General features: G+C 40.6%; 1 protein-coding gene across 17 annotated transcripts in view; it reads left to right on the forward strand.

Annotated features, from left to right (window-relative positions):
• APBB2 (amyloid beta precursor protein binding family B member 2) overlaps positions 1-26,729 on the forward strand; it is a 363,766-nt gene that overhangs the window by 55,012 nt on the left and 282,025 nt on the right. For 14 of the 17 annotated variants that reach the window (XM_036852187.1, XM_036852200.1, XM_036852201.1 and 11 more), the window contains one exon: positions 9,601-9,757. The exons of the other annotated variants lie outside the window; for them this stretch is intronic. The gene's annotated coding sequence lies outside the window, so the exon portion shown is untranslated. The remainder of the gene's footprint in view (positions 1-9,600; positions 9,758-26,729) is intronic. 17 annotated transcript variants of the gene reach the window in all.

Here is a 26,729-nt window from a genome sequence, read left to right on the forward strand (position 1 = left end):
TGGAAAACGAGCCACCAGGAGTGAGGGTCATCAGAAACAAACAAAGAACAATAGGCTTAACCCTGAGGACTTCAGATATTAAAATTATCTGATACAGAATATAAAACAACCATTTTGAAATGCTTTAAGAAATAAAATATATAATCACAAATAAGTGCGGAGAGCATGAGATAAAAATTGACCAGGCTTGGGGAAGGGCAGTGGGGGAAGGATAAATTGGGAGTATGGGATACACATTACCATTTATAAAATGGATAAACAACAAGGATTTACTGTATAGCACAGGGAAATATATTCAGTGTCTCGTAGTAAACAATAATGGAAAAGAAGTGAAAAAAAAGAATATAGATATATATATATATGTATAACTGAATCACTTTGCTGTATACCTGAAACTAACACAACATTGTAAATCAACTATACTTCAGTCAAAAAAAAAAAGAAAAAATGGGGACTTCCCTGGTGGTCCAGTGGCTAAGACTCCACATTCCCAATGCAGGGAGCCTGGGTTCCATCCCTGGTCAGGGAACTAGATCCCACATGCCGTAACTAAAGTTCCCGCATGCTGCAGTGAAGATCCTGTGTGCCGCAACTAAGACCCAGTGCAGCCAAATAAATAAATAAATATTTTTTAAAAAATGACCAGGCATATTATTCAGCCATAAAAAAGAAGGAAATTCTGCCATTTGTGACAACATGGATGGACCTTGAAGGCATTGTGCTAAGTGAAGTAAGTCAAAGACAAACACTGTATGATCTCACTGATATGTGGAATCTAAAAAAAACCCCAGACTCATAGAAACAGAACAGATTAATTGTTGCCGGAGGTGGGGGATGGAGGAAATGGATGAAGGTAGTCAAGATACAAACTTCCAGTTACAAGAAAAGTAAGTTCTGGGTAGATAATGTACAGCATGGTGACTATAATTAATAAAACTGTATTGTATATTTGAAAGTTGCTAAGAGAGTAAATAGTCAAAGTTCTCATCATAAGGAAAGAACTGTAACTATGTGAGGTAATTGATGTTAAACTTATTGTGGTAGTCATTTTGCAATATATACATAGATCAAATTATGTTGTACACTTTAATACAATGTTGTATGTCAGTTATATCTCAATAAAGGGGGTGTGTGTACAAGGGCAACATAAATCTAGGTGTTTTGTTGTTATTGGAAAAAAATCAACCAGGCAGATTTGGGAAAAAAAAGCAAGAACAAAACCTAAGGGAAAAAATTACAACTGTTGACATAAAAACTCAATAAATTAGATTAGGAACAGCTAAAGAAGCAATTCATGAACTAGAAAAAAAGATTTGAAGAAAATAACCAGAATGTAACATAGAAGTAAAAAGAAAAGCATGAAGGTGTATTTGAAGACTATAAAGCCTATGATGAGATCTGTTCAGAGTCCCAGAAAGATGATAGAGAAAATAGAGGGAAGTAATATTTGAGAATCTAGTGTACAAATAATTTCCAGAGAGAGTTCATAAAGAACATAAATGACCGGTGTTCCTTAAATCTGAGTAATTTATGGACAAGATAAGGGGGGAAGCACAGCATATACCAATAGGATAAACAAACAGAAATCCACATCTAGACAAGACATAGGAAAACTTAAATTCACCAAAATAAGAAAGATAATTTTAAGAATACCCAGAAAAGAAAGATAGATTGTTAATCAAGGGAATAGTAGACTGACAGCTGACTTCTCAGCAATAATGGAAGCTGGAAAAATATTTTCAAAATGCTGAAAGAACATACTATTGGTTGTATATCAGCAAAACTGTCATTCAAGAAAAAGGCAAACTATGCTTTCCAAAAAAATTAAACCTTACCACAGCCGACCTTTACTAAGAAACTTCTTAAAGGATGTGCTTCATGAAGAAGAAAGTGACTCCAGACGGAAAGTCTGAAATGCAAAAAGGAATGATAAAGAAATCGGTAAACTTGCAGATAAATCTCATTAAAATTAAATTTAGTTCCTCAGTCATATTAGCCAAATTTCAAGGCACATGTGGATAGTGACTACTACATTGAACAACACAAATATGGCACATTTCCGTCATCAAAGAAAGTTCTGTTGGACATCTCTGTTGTGGAATCATGTAAGGGAAATACACTAAGATAATCTCTGCAGTTCATTGATTTCAGTTGCCACTGTTCATAAGAGCCACCATTATACTATGTGTATAAGATTTTAAGAAAAACATTGGCAAAAATTTTTAAGATGCCGTTTTTGTAAGGCACATCTCCATATTACCTGTGTGAAAGTGGAAGAAATCTGCCTCTTAGAATGGATGCAATATGGAGTTAGAGCATGAATGAACCGGGAGTTGAGATCCAAGTAGGTTGGACATAGAATAGTCAAGAGAGAGAAAGCATGGTGTGTACTTGGCATAGAGCGGGTCTCAATAAATGTTTGATGAATGAATGGGTGATGTATCGGATAGGCATCTTCAGACTATCCTGGTAGCTGGACTTGGCATCATGGTTGAAGTCACCCAGAAAGTTTGTATGAAGTGTGAGGAGAGTCAGGATGAAGCCTTGGTGAACACCATTGACATTCTAGTGGTCATATAGAAAGGAGCCTAAGAAGGAGCCCGAGGAAGAACTTTCAGAGAGGTGGGGAAGAACCAGAGAGAACTCAGGCCACCTGAGAACAAAGGGTGAGGAGGTGAGATGCTGCAAGGACTCTGTTAAGGTAAGGCATATGTGTTCCTGAATAAGCATCAGCCTGCCCTATGTGATAGGAGAAGCACTGAGAATCACAAAGGCATCAGTGATTATTTCCGCCAGAGCATCTGAGGAGGCTTCATGAAGGAGGTGATATTTGGGCTGGGCCTCAAAGGACGAGTAATTGGCACATCAGAGTAATAGGGTGGGACGGTCTAGGCAGGTGGAGTAACACAACAGCGTGAAATTGTGAGAAGGTGTGAAGCCCTTGGCAGTAACTCCTCACGAGGCCGACTTCACCGTGTCCAGCTTTTTTCTAGGTAAAGGGCTGATGTTGGTGAAGGAGCATGTGTTCCCTAAGATCAGAAACATACTTCTACTCATCTTAAGTTGGAATGGAAGGCAGTTAAAATAACTGCATACCTGACCAGACACCTCCCTAATGCTCCGAGTAGACCACACTTTATATATTATTTCTCCAACATTATCTCAGGTTATACAGTTTATTACTGAATTTTGGGATTTAAGTTCTGTATGAATGCCTATGGTATATTATTAGGATGATTTAATCATATGCCATCCGTAGACTAGAGAGTGGGAAACAGATTTAGCTTGCTAAAGTTCACCAGATCAGAGTGCTAAGAAAATATGCGGCAGATAAGACTTGGGCAAAAATCCCAGATTCTTGATTTAAAAGCTGTGTAACATCAGTCAAGTTATTTGACTGCTTCATACTTCAAGTTTCCCCATTTAAAAATAGACATAATAATAGTTCCTACTTCGGGATGGATGTGAAGATTAATAGAAAGCACTTAGCAAAAGAGTTATTCATTATTATAATAAAAACATTCCAGTACTTTTTTCCATAAGGAAATACACTGTATCAGTGGTTCCCAGCTGTGGGAATGATGTGCATCAGCGTCATTTGGGGCCAGTTAGAAAAATAAAGATTCGTGAACACTACCCCAGACCTAGTACATCAGAGCACCTGGGCTTTGGACTTTGTATTTTTTGATAGGAACTCCAGGTTTAGGAACCCTTGCTCTTGGGCTGAGTAGCATTTTGGTCATTTTTTTTTACCTGCATATTTACTTTCTTCTTTGCTCTACAGTATTTTGAACATTGGCTCTTGGTATTTGTTGAGTATGTGATCTTTCAGGTTTTTAATCCAGGAGATCGTTGTGTGACTCTTCACTCCGGTACCTTCCTTTCTCTTTCTCCTCCTTTCCTCATCTACCTCCCCATCATCCCATATTGAATTTTTAGACAGTTGGGTTGACTTATCTCCTGGACAGCCTAATTCTCAGCACCTCCCCCCCCAATCTCTTTTAAATAGATTTTTTAAAGAAACTTTGTAAAGGCAGACATTTGGCATGTTAAAATTGAACTTCGGGTTACACTAAAATTAATAATTCAACTTTTTTTATCCTTTGAAAAAAATGACTACAGGAACTGCTTCTAAAATAACTTATATTCCCCCCGTTAAAACTGAGGTTGTGTTTGGATGGATTCCAGCATTTGTTCTTTTTCCTTGGGGGGGGGGGTAAGATGTGGGAGTGTTCTCCATGCCAAAATACACAAATTTAATCCCTCAGACCTAAGAGTGCCTTTCATATGACGGCAGTTATTTGGTATATTGTAAAATGTAGCCTGGGAGATTTAAGAAATAAAATATTTACTGTATTTAGATCAATTAGAATATTCCTTTTAACTTTTGTGTGTGGATATTTTGGTGAAAAAAAAATCATTGTATTGCAGCAGAAGTAGCCTTGCTAGTTAACTCTGTTTAGTTCATGTATTTTGCATTTCATTTGGATGAGGAAATGTCAGCTTCATTAGGGCAGAAATTTTGTTCAATGCTAAACACCCAGCGCCTAGAATAGTGCTTGGCACATAGTGAGTGTTTAATAAAACTGTACGAAGTGAATGAGGTAATAATTAACCAACCCAAACTAAAAACCACATCTACCACTTCTCACCGAGAAATTTCCTCAAGGGCTTGTGAAGGTAACAATACCTGAAATTTGTCTGGTATTCGGATTAGAGGCTGCCTGCATGTTCCCGTGGCCCCCTGTGCCTCTCACAAATCACACTGAGTCCCTTCACTTAGGTCCTTGCAGGAAGGGACTGGGTCTTTTGTTCATGGTTTTATCCACAGTGCTGTATCTGGCAGGTTTGTAGTTTCCTAAGTAAATATTTGTTGAATGAGTACATAAAGCTTAAAAATATTCTGTAATGCCTTTATATTTGGTTTCATTGGTTGGCAATCCCATGAAGCTGGCTGTTTTACAAATGATGGAACTAAGGTTAAAGAGTGTAAATTAGTTATTCCAGAAAGCCTTGGGTCATAAGTAGCAGAGCTGGGACCACAACCTCTATGTCTGCTGATTTCTTTGTCCCTTGTTCTTTCCAGAACAGCCTTTAGAACATTAGAAAGCATAAATTCCCTCCCCACCTCCCCCAACTGTTGAAACCCCCTTTACTTAAGAGCATGACATGGGACATTACTGGTGAAACCTTTTCCAAATTGTCATAATGTCTCCACAGACTTTGTTGGGTGGCAGTTTTGCTTACTTATAATAGATTCTTTTCAGTTTCTGCTGATGGGTAATTTAAAACAAACCCAGCCCTCTCCCAAACATTTTAAGATGTGAAATTATCAGTACTTTCAATCTAAGATTTTAAAATCAAATTTCCAGTGCCATGAGAGGAATGGTCTCTGACATAGTCTTGCCTGATCATTTTGAGAGAGAAATTTCAGAAGTATTGAATTGGCTTGGCTGATATTTCTGGAATCAGGCTCAAGAAGGAGAAACTTTCCCTTTGATGTTAAAATAGGAAAAAAAAAAATGCTGGCCATCCGTTTAAGATTCTCGGATGGTGGCAGTGTCTGGGGGTACGTTTTGCCAAAGGCATTCACTGAAGCTAAGGAACCAAACAACACACAGCCAAGGTTCCAAGTAAGAAAGGATTTCAAAATCAGTGCATCTGATCTAATTCTAATTTGTTTAGTCTCTATTGAGAAAGATAATTTGGTGACTTCAGCAAGATTATGGCCAAATTGATTGGCAGGTCAGAGTTTATTCTACCAGACTGCTAAATTTAAACTTACTGTCATTACCTTACAAATGACTTTAAAGAGTTCCTTGAACAATACTCACCACCAAGCTTTGATTTCATTGTGAAATAGCAACAAGAATCTGATTCCTTTTGCCATCTGTGGACCTTAACCTTTAGCATCCGATCTGAGGCACAGAAAAGAATGAATAAACTGTCGATATTATTGTCTTTCCTTCAGGATCCAGCCATGGAAATAGATGGTGGGGACTTCAGGAGCAGTTTGGGGCGGAAAAAATTCGTGTTTTCTTTTTCGAGGGTGCCTGACTCCTGAGATGAGGCGGGAGGGAGCCATTGTATTGGTCCCGGCACTCACAAAGGGAGCTCACATCATCCCTGGATGTGGCTTTTTTTATTAGTGGCTTCACAGTTCCTGCCTTTGTGGCCCTGCTGCACAGTAGGCAAGGGGTGACGGAGGGAACTCAGTGAAGGCTTTTCGGGGAGTGTTTCTGAGTTTGTCACTGCCATCTGTCCTCTTGTCTCCCTTGCTCGTCAGGCTGTTCACATGTTGTGGGGCTCGCAGGTTTCTGACTGATGTGACATGGGCGCTGTAGGTAAACGCTGAGAAAGAAGTGGAGGTGAGCAGTGTTCCTGTACATCACTTAGAGGAAGAGAGAAAAGTCCTGCTCATCCCCAAGCTTGTAGCAGGCGTAAGATAAGAAGCATTAGGATTATTTTATTTTAGTTTTTAGTGACTCTCTTCTTTTCTTTTCCTTTCTTTCCTTTTTTCTTTTCTTTTTCCTCCCTCCCTCCCTCTCTCCCTTTCTTTTTTTTTTTTTTTAACAATGTTTTATTGAAGTATAACTGACCTATAAAACTGTTAGTTCCAGGTACACAGCATAGTGATTCACTGTTTCTGTACTTGACAAAATGATCCCCACTCTGTTTCTTTTTTTTTTTTTTTTTTAAATCTTTATTTATTTATTCATTCATTTATTTATTTATTTTTGGCTGCATTGGGTCTTCGTTGCTGTGCACGGGCTTTCTCTATTTGTGGCGAGCGGGGGCTACTCTTGGTTTTGGTGCGCGGGCTTCTCATTGTGGTGGCTTCTCTTGTTGTGGAGCACGGGCTCCAGGCGCACGGGCTTCAGTAGTTGTGGCACGTGGGCTCAGTAGTTGTGGCTCGCGGGCTCTAGAGCGCAGGCTCAGTAGTTGTGGCACATGGGCTTAGCTGCTCCATGGCATGTGGGATCTTCCCGGACCAGGGCTCGAACCCGTGTCCCCCGCATTGGCAGGCGGACTCTCAACCACTGCGCCACCAGGGAAGCCCCCCACTCTGTTTCTTAATTTTTGAAATCAGTAATATGTCTCCCCTAAAACTTGAGTTGTTTTGGAAGGAAGAGGCTCAGACTTGATACCTGATCATTTAGTAGATGATTTACTTCCAACACTGGGGCGAGCATGCATCCCTCCTCTCTCTTACAGGTGGCTCACAGGTGCCAGTGTCGTTTTCTCTTGTTGAAAACCTCTTGTCCTGCTTTGAGCAGTGGGACTGTGCTGTCATCATCAGGGCAAGTACTAGGACCAAAAAGCTTTCAGCATGACAGGCGGTTTCTGTTCAAGACACCTGCTGCCCAAGCACACTGCAACCATTGTTTCTCTGACGGAACGGGTTCTGGGCAGAGCCTCGTCTATTTCAGGCAGCCTTTGAGTCTCTGGTTTTTTTCCTGCATGCATTTCATTTTTGACGGAATAAATTTCTCTCTCGTTCTACTGGTTTCGCTGATGTGAATTTAACATGTGCTGGTGGTTCATACGAACTTGTATTTCGAGGAGTGCACGCTGAGATGTTGTAGTGGCGGAAAGAGCACTTGGTCCCAGTGGAACCAGGCGATCTGGGCTCTCATCCCTGCCCCACCAGCTGTGTGGCCTTGGGAGAGACATTTGACCTCTCTGGGTGACAGTGTCCTCATTTGTAAACTGAGGCGGTTGGCTTCTTAGAATGATGGACTGCCAAGTACCGTAGTGTTAAGATTCTACCATTGTGTTTTGTGTTTTCTGAGATGCTAGGAGTATCAGAGATGGAGTGTGGCAGTGTTCACTAAGGGCTCTGCCCCTGTGAAATCATAAGTAACGCCAGGAGGCACTCTTTTTAATTAAGTGACAATTGTATGGCATGGCTAGTGATAGAGAAGTTTGGATGCATTAGTTAAGGGAGAGGAATAACTCTGGTCTTCTTGTTTCTTTGTGACAAGTTTGCAAAATAACAAGATTTCTCGTTTCTGGAAAAGTAGCCGTTCAGCCCTGGGAGTGTTACTGGACACTCGGGTTTTGAACTTCTAAATGAAGAATTACAGAGTTCAGATAAATGAAGACTTTTAAATTTTAGCTCTTATTGTTCAGAAAAGAGGAAACCCACATATCAGGCTAATATAGTGTATCGATATACCATTTCTGATTTGCATTCCCATACTGTTTAACAAGAAAAACCTTATTTAAAAATATTCTAATTCTACAAACAATATGTTTTAATTGTAGAAAACTTGGAAAATACTGAGATGTAAACACAAATATTTCTAATTCCATGACCCAGAAATAGCTATTATTGTTCATAATTTGGAGTCTTTAGATTGTATACACTCAGTCTGTAGAACAAAACTGGGATTATACCACAGGTACATAACTTGATATCTTGCTTTTTTCCTGCTGTGTTCCTTTCAAAATGATTTTTCTGACAGAGGTTCAAATGAAGGTGGAGATTAATGTAATATTGTGCTTGCCACACTTGTGACGGGGTCTGCTTTGACTTACAGAAATAGAATTGTGGACCTAGTATCTGAAAATAACATATGTCTCATTCCCTCTTGAACAGGCTTTCAATACTTGGCATATATTGATGTTGTCATAACTATTGCTATAATTAACAAAGACTTCTTAAGCTATTCTTAATTGTTCACTAATTGCTTTTATAGGATTCCGTCATTTGAGTTTTCTGTTTCTAAATTGCTAGCTGCGATATCAGTGGGCCTAAGTTATTTTAACAGTTTTTCTGAATGCCTTGATTCTTCAAGCTGAAGCATAGTAGCTAGTGTGGGCCAGGCCACAGGTTTGGCATGAAGTAGGATAGTTAAATGATTCCTTTTGCCTGAATATATTATACATTTGATAATATTTATGATTCACTTGAATATTGGTTTTCATATATCATTTTCCTCTATTAGGAAATGAAAGATGATTAGTTTCCCCTTTGGATTATTTAGCCTATAAAATTTTCTGTTACACCATTCACTTTCCCTTGAAAATACATTCTAAATCCTGAACCACGTTGGAATTTTTTATGACCTTTCCCTTATGTGTCTTTTGGTAGTGCCCTTTGAAGTCCTGAAATGTTTTTGTATTTGATTGAGATTAAATCTGGGTTTCATTTTACTTTTTAAAACATATTGAGCAAGTTAATTTTCTGTTCGGGTTCCTAAGGGGAATGATTCCAGCCCTCTGTGTCCCAAGAATCCAGACTGAGCCTTGCCAGAACATTCCTGTGGTTTTCCACAGGGCAGATGCATGTGTTCGTGAAATTTTAGTTGTAGCTCGTGTTTTCTGTGGTTAATTAAAACATCTGGCTTTTAAATTTTCCGCAAACAGAGCATAAGTGTTTGGCCAGACCTTTTCAGTAATGATTAAATACTTCAGTCCTCCCCTCGGAATAGCCCGAACTTGTCTTTAGGACACCTTATAAACTGTCGTCTCTGTTCATTAATGATTTTAAACGTTTGGAAGATGCTGGGGATTATCCTGCCAAACATACACTCCTGAGAGAGAGAGTTTGTGACTGTGAATCCCTCTAATGGCTTCCGGCCTTCGCCCCTCCAGGTCGGAGCTGCCGTGGGGTGAGCAGCTGCTCTCCGTAGCCAGGCATGCTGTGGTCGGCTCTGCCCAGCCGTGGAACAGAAACATTTGCTGGATGGAAAATCCATAAAAGAAAGCTCCTGTGAAAGCCTGAGACAGACGATAACTTAAGCAAAATCAGGTTGGTATAAGATAAGAGAGGCTGGGTAAAATGGACTGGGTCAGATGGGGAAGGTGATTTTGTTCATTCCATGGAGTGTTTCTGAGACAGTCCCAAATAATCATTCCCAGTTGTTTGAGAGATTCCTAGCATTGTACAGATGGCAGGTCTAGCCTGACAGACTTCTGTGTACAGTGTATTGTGGTCTTCCTTTCTTTCTCTTCCTTGTTCCTCTCCTCTGTCCCATCCTCTCTCTTAGAAAAGAGAGGAGGATCTTAAGCTTAAGCAAACGTGTAAGAAGCCACAAGCAGAGGTCACCCATAACCACTCCATGGTCTGGGCTTTATTTTGGAGAGCAAGCCATGTCCTCGAGAAAGCCTGGACTCGTACTTTCAGAGACTTGCCCTCATTTGTGTTTCCACGCTAAGAAGGGTAGGTTGTGAAGACTTGCCCGATCTTTGAGGGGGAGGGGTTCTTCTGTGTGTGCTCCTTCGGTTTGCGTGGCGAGTTTTTACTTACCTTTATCTCCCCCCAAACAAAAGCTAGCAACACATTCATTTTCAGCAGTGTGTGCACTTGGCATTAAGATACATAGGATGGAGGAGAAGAAATGTCCTGAAAATCATTGGAATGTGACTAAATGCCACATAGCCTCACTGTGGACCAGGAGAAGGAAACTGCGTAAACAACCTCACGTGTGGCAGTAAGGTGGGAAAGAATTCATTCTGAGAAAGAATATCATACAGGGACAGGCACCGCAAACACTTTCTGTTGAATATTCGGTGGTTAACTCAGCATTACACGTAATAAGCAGTGGATAAACACTCAGCAAAAGGGAGGGAGTCGGCGGTCCTGAGAGCCTGTGAAGTAGTGAACGTCTCTTGGCTTTGCCCACCCAGCATCCCTTTCCTCCTCCTTTCAATAAATCACCCAGATTTCCCCTGGGCTGTCAGTCACCCTTGCTTTGTTCTCAGCCCATGTAGTTAGAGGAGGTGACTCCACTGCCTCTTTCATGGGCATGTGACATCAGCTTGGCTAGTCAGGGTCACAAGGGTCCGTTATGGAGGTTTGGAGTTATGAAACTGTTGCAAAGAGGTTTTTCCTTTCTGTGGGTTTGTTAAGCCGGAGCTGCTAGTGACCCTCTTTTCTACCACGTAGGAGAACCTTTCAGAGAATGAAGTCAACACAGAGGAAATCAGAGCAGGGAGATGGAGGGAAAGGAATGGGGATGAGGGGGACACATGCACATATACACCCACCCTACACCCACAACTTATGGCCGTGGATTCAGCAGCCCCTAAAGCCAGCAACTCCAGTTTCACTCTCCAGGCAGGTTAGCTAGTTAGTTTGAATTAGGTGTCCATCGCTTACATCTAAAAACATCCTTCTGGGTGGGAGGTCTTAGCATGAAATGACTGTGGCACAGTCCCCGTCCTCACGGGCTGCACAGTGGTAAGCCAGATCAGTGTTAGGTTAGCTGACCCACAGCGTGAAAAATGTATCACTAGAGGTAAGAACTAAGTTCTGTGGGAGTGCAAGAGATGGGGAATTATGAATTCTGCTGGCCTGGGGAGAGACCAGCACAGAGAGCTGTTATTTAACAAAGGAGAAACAGGAACATTTTTAGAACTGTATGTAATTCAATTACTTGCTTTTTGAGTCTGAGAGAAAGGGAGGCTTTCCAGAGCGTATAGTTAATTGCAGGTAAGGAAGATAATTTCAGAGCTTCGCCAGCAGTAGAGTCTTGGTATTTACTGTACACACGATTGTGTCGGGAGCAGCCAAATGAGAGGTTATCAGAAAGTTGCCCAGAGTTTATTTGAACACCACAGGGGAGCAGCTGCTCTTCTCACCGAAACGTCAGTTGGCTTTCTGGTGTCAGCAGAATTCCGGGTGCGTCATGAACTTTGTTTCTTCTTCTCCGTGTTAGGCTTTATGATTATTATTTTATTTTTTATGATTGACCTTGTTTGACTTTTAAAAAATTAATAGTCTTTATTTTGGGGAAGCAGTTTTAGGTTACAGAAAAATTGAGCAGAAAGTAGAGTTTCCATACCCATAGCCCTGAGTTTTCTCATAATATTATTAACGTCTTGCATTAGTGTGATGTATTTGTTAGTTGATTAGCCAATATTGATTTATTATTATTAACTAAAGTCCGTAGTCTACATTAGAGTTCACTGTTTGTGTTGTACACTGTGGGCTTTGACAACCTGCCTTTTGAACCAGCCTTTCGATAGGGATCGTGTTGAATCTCCAGATCAATTTGAGAAATATTGCTGTCTTACCAATGTTAAGAATTCTGATCCGTGAACGTGGGGTGTGTTTCCATTGATTTAGGTCTTTTTAAATTTCTTTCAACTGTGTTTTCGTTTGTTTTTTAAACATCTTTATTGGAGTATAATTGCTTTACAATGGTGTGTTAGTTTCTGCTTTATAACAAAGTGAATCAGTTATATATATACATATGTCCCCATAGTTCTTCCCTCTTGCATCTCCCTCCCTCCCACCCTCCCTATCCCACCCCTCTAGGTGGTCACAAAGCACCGAGCCGATCTCTCTGTGCTATGCGGCTGCTTCCCACTAGCTATCTATTTTACGTTTGGTAGTGTATATATATGTCCATGCTACTCTCTCACTTTGTCCCAGTTCTCAGGGAACACAGCTTACACTTCCTTGTTAAATTTATTACAATGTATTTTTTTTTTTTTTCTTTTTGATGCCTGTATAAATGGAATCATTTTTAAAATTTCGCTTTCAGAGTGTATATACATTGTTAGTGTATAGAAATACAATTGTTTTCTGTATATTGCTCTTGTTTTCTTCTACCTTGTTGAACTTGTTTATCAGTACTAATAGTTTTTTAATTGTGTATATGACTTCTTTAGGATTGTCTATATACCAGATTATGCCATCTGTGAATAGAGATAGTTTTATTTCTTGTCCAATATGGATGTTAGTATCATTTTACAGTGATTTGAAAACTTTACCGTGACATGAGAACTACAGAGTAACATGGAGATTCTAATGAAATCATCCTATTCTGTAGCTTTATGAAAAGGACAAAGGATGGTATTTATGAAATTTATCCCCTTGTAATTGAGCTAGTAACTCAGTCAGTGAGCTTCTTAGGCATTCCTGTATCTTCTTTGGGGAAAGAAGATCTATTTGAATCTATTTGAACCTATTTGAATCCTTTGCATATTTTTATATTGGGTTATTTGTCTATAAGTCCCTTTTTGGATATATGATTTGCAGGTATTTTCTCCCAGTCTCTGGCTTGTCTTTTTGTTTTCTTAATGGTATCTTTTGAAGCTCAAACATTTAAAATTGTGATGAAGTTCAGTTTATCATTTTTTTCTTTCAAAGCTTATGATTTTGATGTTTCTAAATACTCTTTGCCTAACCAAAAGTTGCTAAGATTTTCTCATATGTTTCTTTCAAAACTTTTGTTGTTTTAGCCCTTACATTTAGGTCTATGATCCATTCTGAGTTAAGTTTTGTGTATGGTGTAAGGTTCAGGTATATGTTCTATTTTTTCTCTTCTCCTCTTTTCTCTTCTCTTCTCCTCTTCTTTCTCTCTCTCTCTTTTTTCCATATGGATATCCAGTTGTTCCAGCACCATTTGCTGAAAAGATTATCCTTTACCTATTGATTTATTTTGGCACCTTTGTAGAAATTTATTTATTTAAAATAATTAATTAATTTAATTTGTGTTTGGCTGCGCACTGGCTTTCTCTAGTTGCGGTGAGTGGGGTCTACTCTTCATGGCGATGCACAGGCTTCTGATTGCGGTGGCTTCTCTTGTTGCAGAGCGCGGGCTCTAGGTGCGTGGGCTTCAGTAGTTGTGGCACGCGGGCTCTATAGCACAGGCTCAGTAGCTGTGGCGCATGGACTTAGTTGCTCCGCGGCATGTGGGATCTTCCCGGACCAGGCCTCGAACCTGTGTTCCCTGCATTGGCAGGCAGATTCTTAACCACTGCGCCACCAGGGAAGTCCCTGTAGAAATTTAATTGACCATAAATGTAAGAGGTTTTTTCTTTTTTTTGGACTCTCTTCCTTATGCCAGCAGTACCACACCTCACTTAAGTTTTTGCAATGCAGTTTTTCTATGAAAAAGGTTTGCTCAAGAAATGGACCTAAGCTGCAGTATAGCTCCCTTTTTAAAAAAAAAAAAAAACTATCGTACCTTTGCTACTTTTCATCTCCGTTCCTGTTTGAGTCACTCTGTTAAAAGTATTAGTCTCTGGTTATTTCTCTTTGGGATAACAGTGGAAATCTGAAGTCGTAGGAGAGAATGCAAATCAATCTAGATGCATTTTCTAGATTATTTTATTTCCAAAAAATACTTTGTTTTTCATAAAAGTGGTAAGCATTTTTATGCCCATTATCCATTTGTATCAAACAGACTAAATTAAATTTTTTTCATTACCTCTGTCTTAATCATTACCAATAATTACTGGCTGAAAGATGTATACATTTGGTATATTATTTCAAGAATTTCAAGTATTTTCATTAATGGTTATATGAATTGGGTCTTTTATACAGAAAAAGGTAAATTTCACAAAACAATTACTTTACCAGATGGAAACTCTATGAATTGAAATGTCTTGGGTTTGGGGATTATAGTATGGTTTTATGTTTTCTGAAAATTGAATATTTTTTGTAATATAATTAAAACGCCAGCTACATTTTTATATCTACCTGTGCTATTTTTGCCTTTGTGTTGTTAGTATGGTTCTCAATAGACTGCTGTGGAGACATTAAAATAATTATATTAGAAACACGAAGACTGCAAATTTATTTCTCTTCTTTAGTTATAACTGTAAAAATTGTGAATGCATAGAGGTTAAAAAGGAAAAAAAGTCAGTGCGTTATTGTGATGTTTGGATTCCAGTTGGCCTTTGTTTTGTTTTCTAGTAAAGTTACAATTTTGTTTGGGGAATGACTTTTATTTTTAATGTGAAAAAAATATAAATTTAGTCTTGGTGAAATTCAGAGACATTTCTCTTCTCTGGCATATAGCTAAAAGCTGACTTCTGCTATTGGACTTTAATCAGATATTAAAATCACATGATTAGATTTAGAACATGTTTTCTGCCGTTGCATTAGTGGGTCAAGCCCTGCCTGCCTGTTCCCGGAGGGCTCAGTTCTCCAGGATGGCTTATCTGCTTCCTGCTCTTTCTTGTAATCTTCTCATTTCCACCTGGGTAGAGCTGACGTGTTTCGTTACCTGGCCCCTTTGCTTTCCTTGCAGTCCTCTGGCTGATAATGTCACTTCATAAAAATGCACCCATGGGCAACATGGAATTACTCTTTTTATTTTCATTTAAAAGAAAAAACAGTAGGTAAGCTTTCATTTATTTCTCTAGGACGTGGGTATCATGAATTTTTTAACCCAGTCACTCCTTTCTGTCCTTTCTTTCTCTTTGGTGCCCTTTTAAAAATCTTTGTGACCTATTTGCAGAATGATGAATGACCTTATGAGGAGTGTAGTATAATGTTCTAGGAGGATACGGTCCTATTGGTCTCGTTTTTCTTAGGGAGCTGAAACATACTAGGGCTGGGTGAGGGTAACTTCTTAACTGCCCTTTATTCTGAATAGAGCCTTGTGTTGACTGAAGTTAGGGGTTCGGAATGACTGAGCCGTTGCAATTTGAGTTGTGGTACAATTACATTTTGTGAAGGCTCCTGCCTATTTATAATCATTTGGTTGCAGAATCAGATCAACTTGGTCATATTCGGTGAGCCTGATGCAAGAACAAAGAGCGTGTCTGGAACTTGCTTTCATTAGGAGAAACCACATTCTTGTGTAAACCTCTGATGAGGATGTTGATGATAAATATATGTACTGTATTAATAGAATTTGGAATATTACATCTTTTGACTTTTTGCTTGTCTTTATATTTTTTATGTTAAATAATCTGTGAGGTATTAAATTTCCTTTAAAAGTCTTCAAAGGTACCATACTCCAGTGACATGTAGTCAGTTTATTTTAGTGTAATTACTGATATAAGCACAAGCAGTAGTTTCTCAGTCCCATAGTGACCTGTAATGAATAAAACATTTAATTTGATTAGACTGTCCAAATAAGACCTATACTATTCATGACACGATAACTGTTCAGAACTTCTGAAGTTTCCAAATTGATTACTGTCTGCTCAGATAAGAATTGATCTTCATTTATAAACAAAAATAAGTCTATTGGATGTTTTTACGTAGACAGTATCCAAGCCAGTCATTTATTTAGAAAATGAATATCAACATCAGTCTAGCTTACATTAGGAAATTGCTCTGTGCAATTTGCTAGTGTGCCCTTTTTAAGAATGAAAAAATTAGTTTTTCCTGCCTGCATTCTTCATGCTGCTGAGGCCCTTTGAAGACAGAATTTAGAATCTTAGTAACTCCTCTGTGCTTGGTTTCATAAGGGTGGTTTTCTTGACGACTTTAGGTTGTAAATAGTTTGTGAGTGCTGTGGCTCCTTTCTGGTGTCTGGTTAAAGCTTGACAGTGGCCGTGCCTGGGAAAGTAGGAGGGTAATTAGTGGCTTTACCAAAGACTTATCTCAGAAATAAAAAGTCTGGAGTTCCAACCAAGACTTTAGGTCCTCGATGATTCTAAAATTGGATTAAAAATAACCACTGACCTTGAGGAGGCATTCATTTATGAGTGTTAAGAGATGCTGAATTAATTTTACTTGGTTCAGTGCAGTTCAGTGAAATTCCAAATGAACTTGTTAACGGTATTAACAAAGTCTACTTTGGTAGTTGCTGGAGGGAACAGAATGAGGTATCCTGGGGGAGAGATAGCCAGAATACAAGCCCTTCTGGGAGAGGTAACATTTTATTGAGCTTGTCCAGTGTGCTAAGGACTTAACACTTTCTCGGCTTCTGATGGGTTGGGACAGGGGTGGGGAGAATCCTCACAACAGTCCTATGAGAGAGACAGTATTACCTGTTTTGTGGATAAAGAAGCTCCGGAGCTGAGATATCAAATGGTTTTATCCAAGTTTCACATCTACTAACTTAAATTTGAATCTAAACTTTTTTTCCCTCAAACCTCATGATATACCTGTGTAAATAAAAGCACAGTCTCTCAAGTGGTTGGCCTGTAGAAAACTCTGTGTGTATCTCTTTATATATCTTTCATCATTATTATAACTAATGAGATAATAAAGGCCCAAAGTACTGTATGAATAGGATGCTTTGGAATTTCCAAGTAGAGAGAGGTTAATATGGATGTAGATTAATCTGGAGAAGTGGCATTTTGTTATTTTTGATAAATAAACAGGAGGTGGGAGTTTGTAAGTGGATGGGTGTTTTCAAGGCTTTTTACCTGAGGAAAATACCTAATCAGACCCTCAGAGGCAGAAATAAAAATGCATGGCATGTTTGGGAGTCTGTCCACGATTTTACAGCCAAGGTATGTGGCCCAGCCATGCACTCTGTCAACTTGCTGTGAGTTACCCGGAGGTATCTGGTTACTGAGGGAATCAGACCCTCCTAAGCAGCTACTTAGAGAAGGAAGGAAGAACGTCAGCCTTGGACTTCCCTGACTGTCCCCCACCCTGATTCTGTACTTGTTGTTTGGGGGGCTTTGAGCTTCTTTGCACTGCCTGCCTTGGGGGCCCCCATGGTATTTGACAGTGGGGAGGGACCAAGGTGTTCAACTCTATGACGGTTTCAGTGTTTTCCCCTGGTAGTATTCGTAGTTGAGCACTGCTGTGCCGTAAATGAATGTGTCCCCTCCTCAGATTCACATGGTGAAATCCTAACCCCCCAAAGATGATGGTATGAGGAGGTGGTGACTTTGGGAGGTGCTTAAGTCATGACGGTGGAGCCCTCGTGAATGGGATTACTGCCTTATAAAAGAGGCTCCAGAGAGATCCTAGCTCCTTCTGCCATGTGAGGAAACAGCGAGAACGCCAGCTATGAATCAGGAAAAGGGCCCTCACCAGAAGGTGACTGTGCTAGCACCACGATCTTGGATGGCCAGCCTCTAGAACTGTGAGAAATAAATTTCTGTTGTTTATAAGCCACTCGGTCTCTGGTATTTTGTCATAGCATCCCGAATGGACTAGGATAAATACCTCGCAGATGATAATCTCCCCTTTCCCCCACCCTGTTCCTGCAGTTTTGTCTTAGACAAAGAATATAGAAAAAGTGAAAGGTCAGCTACGCAGAACCCTCTATGAAGCTGTGATTGCCAGGCTCCAGCTTTGATATGTCTTGCTTCTGGTTTGGTTCGTAGAGTCTGTGTTGTCTAGAAGAGCCTGACTTGGTCTGTGATGGGTTGGTTGTCTGGCAGTTTTGTGATGCATTTTGAGACAAAGCAGATCTGTTTTGATACTTATATTACATGCAGAAAAGGGACTGCTGTTTGAGATTGAATTATAAAGTAGATGCCACTGGAGAGCAATTTCTCAATATAGTTTAAAATTTAAAATCACCAGCAATTTCATAAATAGGTTCACTTACAACTATGCCAAGATATTTATACAAGGTATATTATATTATAGCATATTTGTAAAGAATGAAAGCTCTATATGTGTGCTGATTTGGAATTCCATTATTTTTATATATACATACACATATACAACTTATATATATGTATGTATGTGCATGTGTCTGTATAAAATGAAAAAATGTTTTGCAGAATCATGTGACTACCATTCCCTTTTGTATAAATGTTTTAGAGAAGATATTGTATATATGCTGGTACATACCTTTTTTCCCCCTAGGGAGATATTACACTGAAAACCTTTTTCTTTTCCATATTGTTTGAGTTTTCTAGCCATGTTCATTTATTCATTTTCTTTCCTTTTAAACAAGAATCAAGAGCTAGCTGGGCAGTGTATGATCATGACCATAACCATTCGTTGTTTTTTTTTTTAAATAAATTTATTTATTTGTTTGTTTATTTATTTATTTATGGCTGTGTTGGGTCTTTGTTGCTGCGCTTGGGCTTTCTCTAGTTGTGGCGAGCGGGGGCTACTCTTCGCTGCGGTACGTGGTCTTCTCATTGTGGTGGCTTCTCTTGTTGTGGAGCACGGGCTCTAGGCACGTGGGCTTCAGTAGTTGTGGCACGTGGGCTCAGTAGTTGTGGCTCGCAGGCTCTAGAGCGCAGGCTCAGTAGTTGTGGCGCACGGGCTTAGTTGCCCCGTGGCATGTGGGATATTCCTGGACTAGGGATCGAACCCGTGTCCCCTGCATTGGAAGGTGGATTCTTATCCACTGCACCACCAGGGAAGTCCCATTCATTGTGTTTTAATGCAGTTTATAAAACCTTACTAAATGTTTGTAAAAACACTGTAAATTTTTTTCTAATGTTCATTTGTCAGTCTTTCTTGCCTCTTTGCATGCAGAGGAAGAAGGTAATTTTTATGGGAAGAGTGGTAAAGTATGCTCTAAAGCCAGCGAACGTTCCCTTGAAAGCTTATTAGTTAAAACACTGAGTTGAGAAAGAGAAAGGAGAAAGACAGATATTTACCAAATGTGATTTGAAGGACAGAGAATCCCTTCGTGCTGAAGTATGTCTGAAAGTGAACCCTTATGCTCAGTTTCTTTGCTTTAAATATGAGCTTTGGACTGAACTGTATTTGCTTTTCAGACCACAAGGCTGGAGGTGGCAGTGGAAGTCTCCATAATCTGATTGCTCATCAGGAAAGCTGTTTGCTGAGAAAGGCCTGCCTGTTTGGAGTAGAAGTTATGACTGAGACACAGATCAAGTCAGGGTGCCTTTTAAATATCTTCTGACTTCTGTGTCCAGATTTCGCTTTTCTCTTAATTAAAACCCCAGGCATGAGTCATAGGTCAAAGGAGATGATTCCCCTAAACTCTTCCAGTAACAGTAACTGCTTAACTCTTCCACTCTTGGTAGGCTTCTCTGGAAACCATTGTATCTGTTTCTTTATGGTGTGATTTAGCTTCTTTGGTCTTAGTTTGGATGCTGAAATTTAATCATAGGAAGAAGACAATTTTTCTTTAGAATGTAGGCAGTTGTCTGGAGAATAAACCCATTGTAACATCCCTTATGTATACATAGTTTGATCTCTAATCCGTGAGGTTTTGTTTTTAAATCAACAAGGCCATGGAATTTTTCTAGTTTCAAAAGAATTTTAGTGACTTTTTTCCCCTAAAATGGTTTGATAAATAGCTCATCAGTAACATTTGTTTTTGCTTTATCTTCCTTTCTTTCTGTATAGCTTCTGTACTGATATCTGACCCTCTTATACTTAGTCATGGCAAGAATTATACCCCCCATATTTCAAGGTGTTTGAACCATAGTGTAGGAATTGTAATCTATTAGGAAGGTTAATACAAAAACATATATGTGTGTATATTTGTGTATGTATGTAATTATTTATGTTTATAATATAGAAATGTCTGAAACAAGTCTGTCACAGTATATCATGAGTGAGAAAAACTGATATTACCTTCAATAAATACTCAGTTCCCGAAAGAACTTGATAATTAAAAAATTCAAGGTAACCAGTGTCTAGTATGGGGATCACAAATTCACATGCCTACCAGGACCTGACAGAAAAGTAAACAAGTGAACTGGGGCATAGAGGGGGGGAAAAGGGCACAATTAGGGACTTCCCTGGTGGTCCAGTGGTTAAGACTCCACGCTTCCATTGCAGGGGGCACAGGTTCAATCCCTGGTTAGGGAACTAAGATCCTGTATGCCGCGCGGTGCGGCCGAAAAGGAAAAAAAGGTGGGGGGGGGGCACAATGACCACTCAGCTGTTCTGGAGTGAGGGCCAGTGTTGCCTGATCTTCTAGTATTTCAAGAGAAGACATAAATTTGGATTTTTATGTGACTGCTCCCAGTCTTCAAGTGCTGACAGTACATTTAAAATAATTCAGGGCTTCCCTGGTGGCCCAGTGGTTAAGAATCCGTCTGCCAACGCAGGGGACACGGGTTCCAGCCCTGGTCCGGGAAGATCCCACATGCCGCGGAGCAGCTAAGCCCGTGCGCCACAAATACTGAGCCTGCGCTCTAGAGCCCGCGAGCCACAACTACTGAGCCCGTGTGCCACAACTACTGAAGCCCGTGCGCCTAGAGCCCATGCTCTGCAACAAGAGAAGCCACCGCATTGAGAAGCCCACGCACTGCAACGAACAGTAGCCCCCGCTCGCCGCAACTAGAGAAAGCCTGTGCACAGCAACGAAGACCCAACACAGCCATAAATAAATAAATAAAAATAAAATAATTCAAACATTGTACTCTTGGATTTTTCCCTATGATGTTCTTTGTCAGCAAGTGTTATGATTGCTGCCCATAGAGTAGGTGGAATGGGACCTGAAAAATGTACAGCATGGCTCTTGCTTTCTAGGGGCACACAGTCTAGATGGGCCAGTGTGATGTGGGATGTTTAGTATGGGCAGTAAAGGCCACAGGAACCCTGAGGAGGTAGAAACAGGCATGAGCCAGACCATCCTGGGAAGATGTCCTAGAGGAGGTGGAACCTTAAAGGTGAACTTTAAAGGGCAGCAAGGGCCTTAAGATCCAGGGCACTGGAGAGGAGCAGGGAGGGTGATGGAGAGCAGAGGTGGGGTGATGGGAAGGTGTTTGAGGTGTTGGGACAGGGCTGGGCGCGTGAGGAGAGGGTGGAGGGCTTCGGAGCAGGTCTGTGCCCCGAAGGGAGCTCCACTGTGAGCCCGTGATGCGGTGATGGGGGGCAGCATTCCAAGCACCAGTCCCGCTGCGGCTTGTAGGATGAAGAGAGGGGAGAACTGTAGATGGGAAGAACAAATCGTAGACTTTCACAGCCATCTATGAATAAGGAGCAGGGTCTTGGCTGGGGCTTCGTTATTATCAGTGAAAAGGAAGAAATGTAGACATGTTTCCAAGGTCCAGTCCATCAGAAAACTTTATTGACTCGGCCTTCAGAACATACCCATGTTGCCACCTTGACCCAAGCCACCATTCTGTCTTGCCTGAGTTATTCCAAGGACCTGCTAGCTGCTTTCCTTGATTCTATCCTTGTCTCTCTTTAGTCTGTTCTCAGTAGAGTGATCCTGTTCAAACTCGTCACTCTATGACACCCCCCTGCTCAGAACTTGAAATGACTTCTCTGTCTTCATGGTAGAAGATGAAGTCCTTCCAGTTACCTGACAGGCACCATACTAAGCCCCCTCCTTTCCTCTCTGACCTCATTGCCTCCTATTCTACCCCTGGCTAAGTCCACTCCAGCCACACTGGCCTTTGAACACACTGGGCACATTTCTGCCTCAGGGCCTTTACGTTTGCTATTTCTTCTTCCTGTATCCTCTTCCCCAGATATCCACCTAGTGAACTTCCTCTCTTATTTACCTCTTTGCTCAGGTGTTACCTTCCCAGTGAAACCTACCTACCTACCCTGATGGTATTGAAAATTGCGAACCTTCCTGCCCCTTTCCCCAAATCCCAAATCCCTCTTCTCCTTCTTTATTTTGTTTCCTATAGAACTTATCCCTTTATAACACATTGCATACTTATGTTTTAAGTTATTATCTTTCTACCCTCACTCTAAAATAAATTTGTACAATAGGAATTTGTGTAAATAGAAGTTCTAAAAGGCAGGGGTTTGGGGGGGGTTTGTGTTCACTGGTATATCCCCATCATCTAGCATAGTACCTGGTGGCGAGTGGGTGCTTGATAAATACTTGTTGCATGAATGAATAAGTGGCTTTCAAGAGGCACATAATATCTACTGCATGTCTGTCACTGAGAATTAAAAAAAAAAAAGATATAAGCCCTGCCCTCAGAGCGCATGGTCTAGTGGGGAGGTGGCCAGGAATACAGAGTATATTGACTTAATATAGTGCGTCCAGAGTTCTATGCAAACACAAGTAATGGTGCAGATACAAAGGTGAGTAGATCACTGTTTCTGCTTTATAGGTTTCATCTTCTAGAGAGGATGTGTAAGTTGAGACGAAAAATGACCAGGATTGTGGCGATGGGAGTGGAGAGGTTGGAAGAGACTGGGGAGGGACCCCAGTGGTGGGATTAACAGGATGTGGTGAATGACAAGGAGTACAGGGCTGATGGGCTGACGGCTGGGGCTTGTAGGTGGTAATGTTATCTGTATTAGGAAAGGCAGGTGGAGGAGGCAGGGTGGGAAACAGCCACTAGAGACCCAGGAGGGATGTGGTAGAGAATGAAAAATATAACATAGCTCCTAAGTTTTGTCTTTGGGAAATGAGGAGGCTGCAAATACCCATGCCCCAGTCAGGGAATTTGGGAAGATAAATGAGCTTGTAGGACAGTAGGGGAAATGATGTGTGTATCTTACCAGACTATCAGTTCCACTAGGGCAGGGATTTTGTTTGTTTAGTGATGTATCTCTAGCACCTAGAATGCTGCCTGCCACATAGTACAATCTCAGTAAATGTTTATTGAATTGTTGAATAACATAGTCGAATTTGGAGGACGTAAATGGTTATAAGGTCATAAATTGTTAAGGCTTCAATTGAGATTAAACACATTTAAATGATACTGGTTTTGGTATTTCTTTTAAAAAGAGCTTTGGTAATCATTTAGATGTAGGGCTTTAAAACGTTACATTTTGCTGATGATATTCCTGGTCACACACCTGGTTTGAATAGAAGTCTTGATTTCAGTGTGGGTGTGTGTGTTTTGTGGAAGTATAGTTGTTTTACAGTATTACATTAGTTTCAGGTGTACAACACTCAGTGTTATTTTTTAAACCCATTTCGATATCAGGAGCGGGCAGTACAGATTAACACAGCAGTACGTAATCCTGCATGCAAAGACGTGAGTGTCTGCGTGAAAAGGTACACACGAAATAAGTGAGAATGTGTTTTTTTACACTTGCCTTCCATGATGATGAATGTCAACTGAATGTCCTGATTTTTTCCTTGTGTTGGATCTTTGTTGCAGTGCAAATTGCTAATAAAAAAATGTGGCCTGGCAGCAGCTGGTGCTTGGGGTGTGCGCCCACCCCCAAAGACTTTTCTTTATGATTGGATTTGGTATGTAACAAAGTATTTTATAAAGGCAGTGAGAATTATATGTTGGTTTTTTTTGTTGTTATCAAAATGAGATTAGGGTCGGGACATTGTTGAATGTATATCCTTTCATTATAAAAGAAAGGTAGTTAATGTTCAAAATAGTGAGAATTGGGTTATCAGCTTATTGCATAGCCTTTGGCACTGGTAGGGCTAAACAGAAGCAGAGTGTTGCCATGGCAGTGGTTCCAGCAGGGCAAAGGGCTGAATTATGTCCCCTCAAGATTCCTATGTTGAAGTCCCGACCCTCAGTACTTTGGAACGTGACTGTATATTTGGAGATAGGGTCTTTAAAGAGGTGATTAAATTAAAATGAGGTCATGGAGGTGAGCTTTAAACCATTATGACTGGTGTGCTTATAAGACAAAGAAATTTGGACACGGACACGTATAGTGGGAAGACCACGCCAGAACATCTACCAGCAGAGGAGAGAGGCCTCAGAACAAAACAGCTTTGCCAGCACCTTGATGCTGACACCTTCATCCTGGACTTAGAGACCTCTGTTGTGTAAGCCATACAGTCTGTGGTAGTTTGTTAGGGCAGTCCTAGCACACTAACACAAGCCGAAGCCAGAGTTGTTCAGGGAAACTTCCTCCTTGTGACTTTCTCCATCACCTGGTTTCAGCATCACAATCCCCCTGGGTGTCTGGAAGAGGGTGATTCCCTGGTGCCCTGGGTATTCCCCAAAAGAATGTGTCGATCTGAATGCTCACGGGATTACCCGGCAACTATGGTGGCGATTCTTTGGTATATTCATTCACTTCTGATCATTTTTGTTTGAAGCTGCCTGCCTTGTCAGCATTTCCATTTCCCTCAGAGACTCAATTAAGAGTGTGAGATGAAGCAGAGGTGCTTATCTTACAGCTTTCCATGACTTGATGTCTCAACTTTCATTGATGTGTGTAGTCCGAGCTCTGCAGAACGGAGGAGATGCCTGCAGAGACAGGGCGGCTTTGTGGACGGCTGTCTTTGCTGGGAATTGGGCCATGTGTGTGAGACACCAGGGTTTCAAGCCAAGTCTGCTTTCTCAGGAGACCATCTCTGGCATCTTGAAATTTAAGTGAAGCTTAATTTAATCCCTGGTTTTCACAGTAAATCTGTAGGCTTAAATCTCACAGTAAATCTGTGTTACTTACAGTAGGAGTTGGAAAACCATTGACTTCCTTTAGCCTGTTTATTTGAATTTGATTTACTGGGAAAATCAAGAAACAGAGCACCAGAGGTGTTTCAAAAAACTTTAAAAATTTTCACTCCACATTCCAATAGATCTACTTTCACAGTGGGTTGGGCAAGTAGAGTCTATAATTAATTAGGTTAAAATAAATTTTGGTTTTGTTCCATGTCTCCTATGCTTAGAGAACATGAGGGGTGAGAACTTTCCTCTTGAATTCTTTCTTGATTGGGTTTCTGGGACACTCAACATCAGGATATTGAGAGCATCCGAAGGCCTATAGTGAAGTGTTCCCCTTCTCTACTGTGTGTCCAGTGTCAAATAGACATGTTTGATGTTTTTTTGGGTTTTTTTGGCTGCGCCTTGCGGCATGTGGGATCTTAGTTCCCTGACCAGGGATCGAACCCGTGCCCCCTGCATTGGAAGCATGAAGTCTTAACTACAGGGATCGAACCCATGCCCCCTGCATTGGAAGCATGAAGTCTTAACTACTGGACTACCAGGGAAGTCCAAGTTTGATGTTAATACACTTGTTTTGGTTGACTTTTCTGAGTGATATCATGAAGAGTGCTTCTTCAAAGTCCTTATTTTCGTTTATTGCTATTACATAAGAAAGATGAGCTATCATTATAATTGAGAGCAATTTAAACTCTTCTGCTTTAAGTTATGAAATAACTTGTTTTGGCTGTGCCATCTCCCAGCCTGGCCTTTTCAGCAAATTTTTGTGGCTCATGGGGACAGATGACCCTGAGTGCTAGCAGCACCTGCAATCAGAATAGTTCTCATTCCAGGGCCCACACAACAGGGTGTGTTTGAAAGTACTTGGAAGCAAAGTATAAGCAACACACTGTACACTTCACCATAAAACACTGTACTGGAATCTGCCTTGCCTCAAACTTGGGAAGCGACTCTCCCCTCTATCCTAAGATTTTGTTGCAGTTCCCCTCTCTATAAAGGAAGAAAGAGTAAATGGAAATTTCTTCACTAGGATGGAAAATGAAAATACTTAGATGAGGAAAAAGGTGATAACAGAGCTTGTGTTTGAAGATGACCAAAATCTGGGTGGAAAGACGGTCCTGGAAGAGTGAATTAGTAATGTTTATTCACCTAAATAAATTGTTTATCCAGCTTATTATTCTTTAACAAAAGCAATTATTCTATGCTTAATTAATTGTAGACTATGTATCCAACAGATTGTATGGACCAGAATGTATTTCATCTATAGGAAAAGAAAAAAAAAAAAAAACACGCTTAGACAGGATTTAAATCAGGGGTCAGAGACTTACAGCTAAGAGGCCAGATCTGGCCTACGGCCTGTTTTTATATGGCTCACGAGCCTAGAATGGTTTTCACGTTTTTTTTTTAGAAATTTCACGTTCTTTTTTTAATTTATTTATTTATGACTGTGTTGAGTCTTCGTTTCTGTGTGAGGGCTTTCTCTAGTTGCGGCAAGTGGGGACCACTCTTCATCGCGGTGCGCGGGCCTCTCACCATCGCGGCCTCTCTTGTTGCGGAACACAGGCTCCAGACGCGCAGGCTCAGTAATTGTGGCTCACGGGCCCAGTTGCTCCGTGGCATGTGGGATCTTCCCAGACCAGGGCTCGAACCCGTGTCCCCTGCATTGGCAGGCAGATTCTCAACCACTGCGCCACCAGGGAAGCCCGGTTTTCACGTTTTTAAATGACTGAAAGAAATTAAAAGAAGGATAATATTTTGTGACACGTGAAAGTTATACATATTTCAGTGTTCATCAGTAAAGTTATATTGGAATACAGCTGTGCTTATTCACTGATGTATTGTGTCTGACT

This window comes from Balaenoptera musculus, chromosome 5 (genome assembly GCF_009873245.2).
Source record: "Balaenoptera musculus isolate JJ_BM4_2016_0621 chromosome 5, mBalMus1.pri.v3, whole genome shotgun sequence".
In the NCBI taxonomy this organism is placed as follows: Eukaryota; Metazoa; Chordata; class Mammalia; order Artiodactyla; family Balaenopteridae; genus Balaenoptera; species Balaenoptera musculus.